Here is a 13,104-nt window from a genome sequence, read left to right as displayed (position 1 = left end):
AAAATGATATTACTTTCTGAACACCTCATGGAAAGTCCCAATGAGTCCTAAATCTGCTATGTTGCTAAATGAAAAATACTGATTGAAAAAACAAGCTTGAGGCCTGGGCTCATGGTAGAATGTTTGCCTAGCATGAGTAAGGCACTGAGTTCTATCCTTAGCACCACATATAAATAAATAACTAAAATAAAGATATTGTGTCCATCTACAACTAAAAATATTTTTTTAAAAAGCTTGATATTTGCTACCTATTATTACTTGTTTTTTTGTTCAGAATCATAATAGAGTCATTAGTGAAAAAGATGTTACTTTTGATGAGATATGCCTATGGGCTGTTATGAATTTTAATATGAAACTTACTGCCTAGGGTCTGCACAACTTTTTATGTTTAACTTAATAAAATCTATCATGTATGTATTAATTTTCTTTGCTCAATATTTATTATTGTTTCATTGGTAGTTGAAATGGGAACTGTAAGAATTTTGGTAAGTGGGTTGCAAGCCTTCCATGTCTCACTCTGGTCCCTTGAAGTGGGCCCCATTATCATTAGTGATCTGATTTTGCTGTTTCTATTGATGTATACTAGATCTAAAGAGACATTTTTGCTCCTTCATCTTACATGGCAATAGTAGGCAGCTCTCCTTGTACCTTTTGGATCCTCCTGGTCAAATGAGGGTCACAGAGTATGTTCAAGGCCATAGTTCTGGCTGGGGCCATGAGAATATAAACAGATTCTGTCCTGATTCTCAGACTGCAAGAGGATAGAGTCAACAGGTAATATGTAGGCCTGGATCTTTTTTATTTTGGCAAATCAAAGCATGTTAACTCTTCTCAGCCTTGTCTTCTCCTAAGCCTTGTGTCCTGTATTTAACAAAATGTGTCTTGGGTGAAATGGTCATTGGAACAGATTCTGAGCATAGTCATTATTTATAATCATGCTGAGATGCAGTGGAGACCGTATGACTGCCTTTTGGGGCTATGTCTACAACTCTATCTCAAAGGACAGAACTGAATAAAACTAGCTTATTATTATTTCAAGTTTACATAAATAAAAGGGTTATTATATATGAGTTAGAGGCAAACAGCTCAAAGTAAATATATTTATGTATTTAATAAACATTCATGTGTTTCATAAATAGTTAAGCAATCAAATGAAAATAAAATGGCACAACTTGATAAAAATATTATGCTCTTTTACCCCCAAACCAGTTGAAATGAGCTTTAAAAAGTTCATTTTTTTTCTTCCTAGAAAGGCAAGTATATGCTGATCTATCATTAAGGGTAATTTTTTTAAAAAAATTATTTATTTATTCTAATTATTTGGTATATATGACAGCAGAATGCATTTTAATTAATTATACACAATCACAGCACAACTTTTCTTTTCTCTGGTTGTACATGATGTAGTGTTGTACCATATATGCAGACATACATGTACCTAGGGTAATGATGTCCATGTTATTCCACTATCTTTCCTGCCCTCATGCCCTCTTCCCACCACTCCCTCCCCTTTGCTGAATCACAGTTCCTTCATTTTCCCCATGCCCCACCCCTCCATTATGGATCAGTATCCACTTATCAGAGAGAACATTTTGTTTTGGGGAAATTGTCTTACTTTACCTAGCATGATATTCTCAACTCCATCCATTTACCTGCAAATGCCATAATTTTATTCTCTTTTAATGCTGAGTAATTTACGTTGTGCATATGCTCATTATCTATTGAAGAACATCTAGGTTGGTTCCACAGTTTAGCTATTGTGAATTGAACTGCTATAAACATCGATGTGGCTGCATTATTATAGTATGGTGATTTTAAGTTCTTTGGGTATAAACCGAGGAGTGGGATAGCTGGGTCAAATGGTGGTTCCATTCCAAGGAAAAGTTCATTTTCTTATATGCTTTCCTTGGAATCCTACAACTGTAATGGAATTACTTCAGAAGCCCTAACATGCTACAGAAATCTCATTTACCTTCATACATGAAACTATTACAAAATCACTCATCAGGTCAATAGGCTGGTGGTTTTTCTGGCTTCATTGGATATAATGAATTGATTAAGATTGGGATGATCTCATGTTGAGAGCCACAGCAGAAGGGGCCCCAGCAAACTTTCAGACTGCCAGCTGATGATTGGCTCACAGCGGCCCCAGCAACATCTAGCTGATTGGCTCCTCTGCGGTGATGCTCATTGGGCTGTTTCCCCGCCCTTTCAGACTAGGGAGCTGCTCATTGGGGGACTTTTTTTGGCTCCGCCCACGCGACCCAGCCAATGGGCCTCAAGAGCAGGAGGAGTGGGGGAGGGAGAGGCTTGTGGGAAGCCGATGGTGGCAGTTGGGCTCTGAGGGTTTTTCCTGAGGAGCTGTTTTGTTTGGCGTGTGTGGTTCTAAAAATAAAGTTCATTTCTTTTGACAAGTGGCTCCTGAATTGTGCCCAGCCAGACTGCGGCAATCTCATGAGTAAATTATGGGTCCCCTGATTATGCCATTTTAGAAAATTAGAAAAGAAAAAAGAAATGATTGAAAAGAGAAGTAAAGCAAGTGAAAAGATACTTAGAGAATATAAGGTAACTAATAGTTTGAGGATGTGGACTAAGTCTTAGTTTTATTCTTGCTTACCAGAATGATAAAATTGTCATGCTTTTTATGGGAAGAGAAGCCTTATAATTTATTATTATTTTAATTACATTTCTTATTCTTCTATAAACTAAAATATAGGACAATAATTCTCAACATACACATAGCTATATAAGTAAGGGATTGCCACAGAGGTTGTATTTAAACATTTTGTAAAAATTGGAATGTTTTATTAAAATATTTGTCATTACAAATAATTGACTTAACTTATACTAGGTTGTTGATAGATTTGCATAAAATAGTCCAAATAATTTTCAGTGATGCCACTCAACACTTAAGAATCTGACTTCAGTGACATTACTGTTGAATCATTTACATCTAGCATATTCTACTGTCATTATGTGATCACATGGTGTAGTTTTAAAAATATATAATTATTTAAAATTATTAAAGTTTTTTTGTTTGTATGCTTCTGGTATTTAGAAGCCCAGATTGAAAATCTTCTAATATAAGTTGTTTTGTATGAACCATTGTTGTAGTTTGGATATGAGATGCCCCCACCCAAACTCCTGTGTTAATGTGGGAATGTTGAGATGAAATTATTAGGTTGTAAAAGCTGTAACCTAATCAGTCCATCCTAGTTTGGATGGATTGAGTGGTAATTCTAGTCAAATGGGTCATGGTTAGAGGAGGTAGGTCACTGGAAATGCAGTGCCCTTGGGGATTATATATCCCTCTGGTTACACCCCACCCCCCATACACACTCTCTGCTTCCTGGCCACCAAGAGGAATAACTTTTCTCCACCACACCCTTCTGCCATGATGTTCTGCCTCACCTCAGGCCCAGAGTAATGAAGTTGGCTGACCTGAACTGAGACCTCTGAAACTATAAGCTCCAAATAAACTTTAACTCCTCTCAATTGTTCTTGTCAGGTATTTAGTGATCAAAGCTGACTAACACAATTATTATGTGGTAGATATATATGAAAGCTAACTTGAGAACAAAGAAATTATAGGGATCTTTGAGACTTCTTATTTAAAGTCCCCAGGAAACTGATGGAAACAGAGCTAACAAAAGCATTCTGAAGAGGTATGAGTTCTAGGCCAGCAGAACTCGTCTGTTATTTGATGGGAAGGATGTTCAGTTGTGGAAGCATAGAAAATAAATAGTCTCTAGGACAAATGATGGTAATATTCATCCAAGTGCCCTCAAGGGAGAGAGAGAGTACTAGCTAAAGGTCCCTGAATATTGCAGCTTCACTGGTAAGGACATTCTCAAAGTGAAAGTGGATTCAAGGGATTTCAGCCAATGAATTTCCAGTGTTTCCAAGAATTCCACTGTGGGATTAATATATCAGGCTATGATAACTTGGCTCCTTTAAATGTTGAATTTTTCTTATGCCTCTAGTTCTGATTCCATGCTCACCAAGCAACATTCTATTTAGGATTTTGAATTTATATTTTAAAGAGGGAAGAAAGGACAAGCCATGTGGATGTAACATGTCGCTGATACGTTCATTGCAAATTAATAAGGTGGCTTTTCTAATTTGATCTAATTTTAATTTTGTGCTCCCTATATGTTTCTCTTCATATTTCCTAAGTTAGTGAGACTTTATAATTCCTTACCATGGGAATTTTGGTGTCCTTTCCCACATCTGGAAAAGCTAAACTGATAAGATGATGCTGGATGCCCTGGAGGAGCGGGAGAAAAAGGATCTTAGAAAAATTAAGTGGCTTCTCTTTTCTGATATTGGAGAGGTGACATGTCAGAGCATGGACATAGCAAGATCTCAGAGGGGAATCACTGCATGGAGTATCTAGGGAGCCTAGATCCTAGATCCTAGATCCTAGACCCCCAAGTCCCAAGCATCACAAGAGCCTCAGTCAACCATTCCTGGGAGTATTCTGGAATAGAATTACTTTGGGTATTCTGGGCCTTTTATTCTTCTAAACAAATTTTAGGACTTTTTTTTTTCTGGTTCTGTGAAGAATGTCATTGGTATTTTGATGGGAATTGCATTGAATCTGTTTATTACTTTTTGGTAGTATGACCATTTTAATAATAATAATTCTGCCTATCCATGAAAATGGGAAGTCTTTCTGTTTTCTGAGGTCTTGTTCAATTTCTTTCTTCAATGTACTATAGTTTTCATTGTAGACATCTTTTACCTCCTTGGTTAGATTTATTCCTAGGTATTTTGTTTTTTGAGGCTACTGTGTCAAATTCAGGAAATTGATACTGATGTAAACTACATACTTTACTCAGATAGCACCTCATTCATATTTTCAGTGCTGGGAATCAAACCCATGCCTGACATATTAAGCAAGTCCTTTACCAGTGAGCTACATCCCCAGCCCCCAGATTTCATCATTTTTACATGCACTTACGTGTGTTTGTGTTTTTGTGTATATGTGAATGTAGTTCTATGCGGTTTCATCACATGCATATATATATATATACATATATATCACATTTTGTTTATCCATTCATCTGTTGAAGGGCACCTAGGTTGCTTCCATAGCTTGACTATTATGAATTGTGCTGCTGAAAACATTGATGTGGCTGCATCCATATAGTATGCTGATTTTAAATCTTTTGGATATATGCTGGGGAGTGGGATAGCTGGGTCATATGGTGGTTTCATTCCTAGTTTTTTTGAGTAATCTCCATACTGTTTTCCAGAGTGGTTGCACTAATTTGCAGTCCCACCTACAATGGATGAGTGTTCCTTTTCTTCACATTTTTTCCAACACTTATTTGTATTCTTGATAATTGCCATTCTGACTGGAGTGAGATAAAATTTCAATGTGTTTTTTATTTGCATTTCTAACTGGGTCATATGTGAAGTGTAGGTTTAGTTTTTTTTTTTTTTTAAGTAATTGCCAAAATGTTATGCAGAGGGTTATATCATTTTATATTACCTTTAGCAATATATGAGAGAGTTAGTTTTCTCCACCAGCCACTATTTTAGCTATTCTAATAGGATGGTGTTATCTCATAGTGGTTTTAATTTGCATTTTCCTAATAGCTAATGATGTTGAACCTATTTGTTTCCTTATTTAATTCTCTTTGCAGAAGTGTTTCTTCATGTCTTTTGTTCATTTCCTAATTGGATCGTTTGTTGTTGTTGTTTTTCTGATGATTTGGATTGTTCTTTTACTGATCTTATTTAGTTCTTTATGGTCCTTTGACAGATGTTTTGTTTACAGGATTTTCTGTGATGCTTTTTGATTTGCAGATACTGTCTCCCAGTTTATCTTGTCTTTTAATATTTTTAACAAGCAGAGCAAAAATTTTTAAGCTCTAAAAAATCAAATTTATTGATTTTTCTCTCATGGGTCATCTTTGGGTGTCATACCTTAGAACTGTTTACCTATCCCTAGTTGCAAAATATTTTCTCCTTTGTTTTCACCTAAAAATTGTATAATTTGACGTATTATATCTAAATCTATCATGCACTTTTTTTGTGAGGGGGATGTGAGGATTGAACTCAGCGGCACTTGACCACTAAGCCACATCCCCAGCCATATTTTGTATTTCACTTAGAGACAGGGTCTCATTGAGTTGTTTTGTGCCTTGCTTTTGCTGAGGCTGGCTTTGAACTAGAGATCCTTCTGCCTCAGCCTCCCAGGGTGCTGGGATTACAGTCATGTGCTACCACATCCAGCTAAGCTTATTATACACTTTGAGTTAATACACTTATTATACACTTTGAGTTAATCTTTGTATAAGGTATGATGAAGTTTAGGTTGAAGATAATTTCTTTGCATATGGACGTTTCAGTGTTCTAGCACAATTACTTGAGAGACTATTTTTCCCTCATTGAATTGTTTTGCACCATTGTTGAAAATAATTGGCCATTCCTGTATAGATCTATTTCTCTATTCTATTTCAATAGTCTACTTGTCTATTCTTCCACCAATACCACACAGTTTTCTTTATTGTAGTCTTAACATATAAGGTTCATTTTAAAAAATACATGGATGAATAATATCTTTTATCTTTTTGTTTTGTTTTGTTTAGGTTATTCTGGCTTGTCTTAAATTTTGGGGCTTGAATGATCCTCTTGCCTCATCCTCCTCAATACTGAGAAAATATGTGTGGGCCACCACATGTGATTTGAATAATGGATCTCTTTCTTTTTTATTTTTAAGTGCTTATATGTACCAGATGTTATTCTATGTGCTTCACATATGTAAACTCATTTAATCTTCACAAACTCCTATAAAATGGTAAAGTTTAGGCCCATTTTATAGATGAGAAAACTGAGTATACAGTACAGAGTGACTTGCTTGAGAGAGACTTGGAACCCAGGCCAGCCACCTAACCACTATGCTTTATTGCCCCTTAAGTGAACAGATGTTGATCTCCTCATAGTCCTTTTACTGGACTCTCTGTTGGCATTTTGCCATCTACCTACATTCAGAGACATGATTAAAAAAAATACAGATCCATGAAACTTATTATTGCATGTTGAATGAGGATATGGTTCACTGTGTCACATGGTGTCTGTCCTCTTTGGGTGTACAGATGGGAAATTATCTCTCATTTCAGTACCAGAAGTAGATATATATCTCCTGAGTAAATGGTTTGTTTTATCTCTTGGACATTGTGAAACTGTAGAAATGATTATATTACCACTTTGTGCTGGTTGCTCAGAACCCTATTTTTAGCCTATCTTTAGCAATGATGTGCACTGGACCTAATATTACTTCTGACTTCATCTTAGTATTTTCTACCCTCATTTTGTCTTCACTCTTGTCTCCTTTCCACCAACTATTTTTTGGCTTTAGTCTTTAAAAATCAAACATACAGGTGCATAGTTAAAAAGTTGAATACTTTATTTATTTATTTATTTTAGAATTTTTTTAGTATTTATTTATTTTTTTTTTAGTTTTCGGTGGACACAACATCTTTGTTTGTATGTGGTGCTGAGGATCGAACCCGGGCTGCACGCATGCCAGGCAAGCGCGCTACCACTTGAGCCACATCCCCAGCCCAAAAGTTGAATACTTTAAACAACAAAACAAAATGGCAGTCCCTTTGCCCACCACTCCCCATCTCTGAGTTGTGCTCCACGTAGCCAATTATTGTTAGATCTTTAGTTGTTTCTTCCAGTGTTTATATTTTTACTCCCTTCACTTTCCTGTATTTGATATTATTTCTTGATTTCTTAGTATGGAGGTTAAGATTTAGTTTTCTTATACCATCCTCTACAACACATGTCCTATATGTCTCCTTATCCTCCCATTATATCACAATTTGGGTTAAATCTATTTTTCAGTGTTCACATTATTAAGTCTATGAAATTTCCATGCAGTAAGCACTAATTTCTCCTCAAGCCCTCTGACAGCATTATAAATCTATCAGTTTTCTTTTCTCACAGACATCTCTCTTGGATGTCAGGGTGGTGACCTTCCTTTCATGGCCAGCTCTGGTTTGGACTGTTTGCTTTCAAGGCCAGCTACCTGAGATTTCAACTGTCTGAGATTTCTCATTATTTTGGGAATTCTTTTTTCCATCCCTCTTTTATTGGATCTCCTGTGGTCCAAGATCTCATATTTTCCTCTTGGTTTAGTCACTGGGTTTTGTGCAGCTCATCCTGAAATAGCTTCCTCAGAAAAAATTCATGGAAAGTAAAAATTTTTAAGACTTAGTATGTCTGAAAATGTCTTTTATGTATATCACACATGTAGGTTGGAAATATTTTTTTCTTCGAATTCTTCATTGTCTTCTAGCTTTTCATGTTGTTTTTCAGTAGTTTGACATTAATACCTCCTATGAAACTTGAAGCATTTTTTCTTCTTCCTCTCTACAAAGTTTGGGGATCTTTTTCTTAAATTTAATGAAGATGAACTTTATAATAGGATGTCTTTTTAAATCCACTGTGAAGACTGAATCTCAACATAATGGGCCCTTTCAAAATGAGAATGCATTTTCTTTAGTTTTGAGGAATTATCATGTAGATTTTTATTTTGGTAATTCCTTCTCCATTTTCTCTGCTCACTTTTTCCAGAACTCCTGATTTAGTTATTTGATCACTAAACTGATCTTCTAGTTTCTTATCTTTCCTTTTTCTTTTTCTAGGCAATTATCTTATTTTTGTCTTTATTTTTTTTCTATTGAATTTTCTGTGATCATGTTTGTATTTTCTAAAAACTCTTTCTGGTTCTCTGAGTGTCCCTCTACTCCCAACTCTGTTTTTTTTTTTTTTTTTTCAAATGACATTCTGTTCTTGTTTAATGTATGCAGTATTTTCTCTAAGGATATTAATTATTACTTTTGAAGTTTTCTTTTATTTCCTACATTGTTACCTGCCTTTGAATTCTTGCTTGTTTGTTTTTCACACTAGAGACTTTTCACAAATGTTTATCTATTCATATATAAGAGTAAGAAACTTAAGTACTCACTGTGTATGGGCTGAGCATATTGGCTGTTAAGCTTCACAGCAGCAACACAGTCCTTTTATAGGGGGAGGAAGAGCCTACAAATGTCTTTATTTGAAGATCTCTTTTCTTAGACTGATCAGTTTCCCCATCAGGAGAAATCTTTTTGCATAAGGCTTTATAAACCCAGCTGCCATCTTTCTGAAGACTGAAGCCTCATCAGGAAAAGGGTCTCAAGGGGTGGGGAAGCTCATACTCATTATTCAGTATGCAGACTTCTTACCCCTCTTTGTTTTTGGTTGTGCCTGATGTATCAAGCCTAGAATGTTTGACCCAGCCTCTTAAGAGAATAAACCTACAGGATTCTTCCATAGTTATTTGGCTAAGCTGCATCAGAAATAAGATTTGAGGATCTAACCACCATGATAAAGACTTTCAAACAATCTTCTTCTACCCGTACCACACATTCCCTCTTCATATGCACCTGGAGCTTCCATTCAGAGTTTTCCAGGGTTCTGAAGTGCTATTTATCCTCCTTTCTTTAGCTTTCTCTGATTTTCCAAGTATGAGTGAGCCTGAATCCTGATAGTTTTAGAGCCATAGTTTTAATATGGTTTGTTCCTTCCAAAACCATGTTGAATTTGATTGCCATTGAGGCAGTTAGGAGACAACACCTGGGATTAGATCATTAGACGGGATTAATGACTTTCTCTTAAAAATGCATTTGTTTTCAGAAGAGTATGTCATTATAAAGGAAGGATGTTCCTTGTACTTTGTCTCTTTCATATGTGCTTATTTTCCCTTTCACATGCTGCCATTCTGATACCCTGGCTAGACACTGACCACTGGTAAGCCCTTGGATTTCCCAGCCTCCAGAACTATGAACCAAAACAACCTCTATTCTTTATAAATCACCCAGTCTCAGATATTCTATTATACCAACAGAAAATGGACTGAGAGGAGGTACAAAATAGAAGTTTGAAGTTCAAGTTAGAGAAATGATGCCCATAGTCAGATACAAAAGATGAGCAAAACCAAGAAAATTTCTGCAAGTGAAGAAGTATCATAATAAAACCCACAATCTTTGGAGCAATACCATGATGGCTGTCAAGAACAAGAGCCTTACAAAAGGTGTAAAAAGGCAGACAAGAAGAAAGTGTTTGACATGTTCTCTAAGAAAGATAGTTATGATATGAAAGCACTGGTTATGTTCAATACAAGAAATATTGGGAAAATACCAATCATGGAGATTTAAGGAACCTTGCATCTGATGGCCTCAAAGATCATGTGTGTGAAGAGAGCCTTGCTGATCTACAGAATGATGAAGTAGCATTTATAAACTTCAAATTAACTAATGAGGGCAAAAACTGCCTAATTTCCATGGTATGGATCTTACCAATGATAAAATGTGTTCCATGGTCAAAAAATGGCCCACCACCATTGAAACTTATGTCAATATCAAAGCTACTGATGGTTATTTGCTTCACTTGTTCTATGTTGGTTTTACTAAAGAATTCAATAATCAGATTCAGCAGGCCTCTTACTCTCAGTACTAATAGGTCTATCAACTCCAGAAGAAGATGATAGAAATTATGACCTGGGAGGGGAAGGCAAATGACTTGTAAGAACAAGCTGATTCCAAACAGCATTGGGAAAGACTTAGAAAAGTCTTGCCAATCTTTTTATCCTTTTTATGATGCCTTCATTAGAAAAGTAGAAACCCTGAAGAACCCCAAGTTTGAAATGGGGGAAACTCATGGAGCTTCTTGGTGAAGGAGTAGTTCTAAAAAATCTTCTGGGGGTGAGTCAGGTGCTAGAGTTGAATGAGATGGTGGATATAAATCACCACTCTAAGAATCTGTTTAAAATTTAGATTTTTTAGTAGTCACCAAAAGTCCTACTTATGAAAAAAATTTAATACAAAAAAATCCCAATCTTTGTCTGCCTTCCCTACACATTTCTCCATTTGCAAAACTCTACTTTGAGATAATGTGTTGAAGAAGAGTAGTAGTTCCTACTGCTCACCCCAAGCCATGCCCTGAGGGAGAGGCAAGGCTATAAATGGTAGAGCAAATTGCAAGATCAGAAACCTAGGGTCTGGGGAAAGGTTGAGAAATGTGTCCTGGCTTCAGGACCAAGGTCAACAACAACTGAAAATGGAGAAGATTCAACTTTATGTGGCTTTTTAATTTAAAAGTACATAGGAAGACCTAATGTCTTAAAGCAATAACTGGGAAGGGGCTGGGTTGTGGCTTCTAGCCTCACTGTCCATTTGGCCTTAGAAGACTGGTTGGTCGATAGAAATATACTGGTTAGGGACATTCCACTTTACTACACTAAATATAGTGGACCTTTACAAAAGTTGGAACCCTTCCTACACAAAGAGAATGTTGTTAATAAATTCTCCATCCAAGGGCATGAGCTCTGGGTTGTTGTTGCGGTGGGATGTGTCGCAAGACTCAGCCAGACCAGCAATCTGCTGCCAACACTGGCCTCTAGGGAAGTGTTGGGAGGGAATGGTTATGTCCCCAATATCCCATTTAATCATGTTAAATAAACATAGGTATGCTTCCTTCATGTAAAAGATTACTCAGATTTTATGAGCAAGAAATTTGTTGAAGAAAGGAAGGAAAGAAGAAGCAAAAATAAAAAAGGAAGGAAAGAAATTAGTTCCCATGTATAGCTTTGTCATTCAGAAATTTGAAAGTGTAATGAGTTTCAAGTATAGGGCTTTGCTCTAAAAAGATATTAATTCCAGTGGAGAGAAGAAGTTGAAGATGCAATAGGTGTGGGAATAATTCTTATCGTGAGAGAATGGAGCAAAGGAAAGAAACAGAGAAAAGATGGTAACTTCTTGCCAGAGGAATTTAAGTTTCCTTCCTCCTGGCAACACTGGAGAGGTTCCCACAAATCTTTCTACATCTGCAACTTATTTTACTGTGGGTGGAGGTAGACAAGTGACAGCTAGTGGAACCAGTGGCTTTCTGGAAAGATGGGATGGAAAAGCTCAGGGCCTGACCCAACCATGGAGCTGAAGGAGAAAGGAAATGACCATTAGACAGAAACAGAATTGAAAGGCTTCTTGGCTGCTTCTGGCATTAAGTACATGACACGCAGTCCCAGGAAAGCAAGGTCTCCAAAAGGAGAGGAAACAGTATTAATGTTGTTGGTGAGGTTAATGAGCTTTCCAGAAATAAATCACCCAGGGATTCTTAATAGCACTATATAGTTACACACTTAATGCTTTGTGTGAGTGTTTGATAGTATTTCCTATTAAATAAAAAAACCCCAAATGAATGTAACTGTTGCATACTTAGTCCCCAAACATGTACTCTGAGGTGGATATATGTATGTAGAGAATTTACTGGGAAGTGACCAGGGATTCCATACCAGAAGAGGAGTGAAGGAAGTAGGACTGGATAGGAGTTGAACTGCAATGGAATCACAACAAAGGTCTCTCAGCCAATCCTACAGGGAACTCTGAAGTTGTCTTTCTTTGGATGCAAGAAGACTGAGCCTTCAAAATTAGGCGTAAACTTGTCTTTAGGTGTAGGCTGCTTGTGACCTTGGGTGAAGTGATTCTTTTCATCTGAGGACAATAGCAGGAGAGAGACTCATCGTTGTAGAGTCAAGCTGCCAATATTCCTAGAAGCCAAGGGAATGATTACTGCAATCCAAAAAGGGACTCTGAGTGACACACCATGCATTAGTTATAGCCCACTGTGCTGGATCTATTTACTTTGTATAATAAATTCTGGGAACAGCTCCTCTAATATCCTGTGGAAACTTACAAGAGGAATAAATGACAACTCAGGTTGCAACTGATACTCATTGTGTTTCTTTCACACATTTTAGATTCTTTCGCCCTCAGCCCTGCTCTCTAGGTGGCTTACTTGAAGGGCTTTTGGTTACCATGTCCTCCTGAGGCTATAGATGCTCTTATCTCCATTCAGCAAAAGAACACAAGAGATGCATCAGTCAATTGTCAGGATCTCTAAACCCATAGAACCCAGTGTTTCAGGGACAAGAAGCACAAATACCACAAGTGGGTCATTGTGAGTTATGGTAAGCAGGGCTTGGGGCCACTCTTGATTTCTTCCTTGGGATCTTAGAACTACGTGTTAGACCTATCGAGAACACAG

At 36.9% G+C, this 13,104-nt stretch overlaps 1 long non-coding RNA gene and 1 pseudogene across 2 annotated transcripts in view; both read left to right on the top strand.

Annotated features, from left to right (window-relative positions):
- The window catches only part of LOC139706872 (uncharacterized), a 103,186-nt gene that overhangs the window by 17,311 nt on the left and 72,771 nt on the right, over positions 1–13,104 (top strand). The window lies entirely within an intron of this gene.
- LOC114098227 (small ribosomal subunit protein eS1-like) lies at positions 10,060–10,828 on the top strand (annotated as a pseudogene).

Source organism: Marmota flaviventris, chromosome 9 (assembly GCF_047511675.1).
Source record: "Marmota flaviventris isolate mMarFla1 chromosome 9, mMarFla1.hap1, whole genome shotgun sequence".
Taxonomy (NCBI): Eukaryota; Metazoa; Chordata; class Mammalia; order Rodentia; family Sciuridae; genus Marmota; species Marmota flaviventris.
Note: the sequence above shows the minus strand (reverse complement) of the source record. Positions and strands in the feature narration are given on the sequence as shown.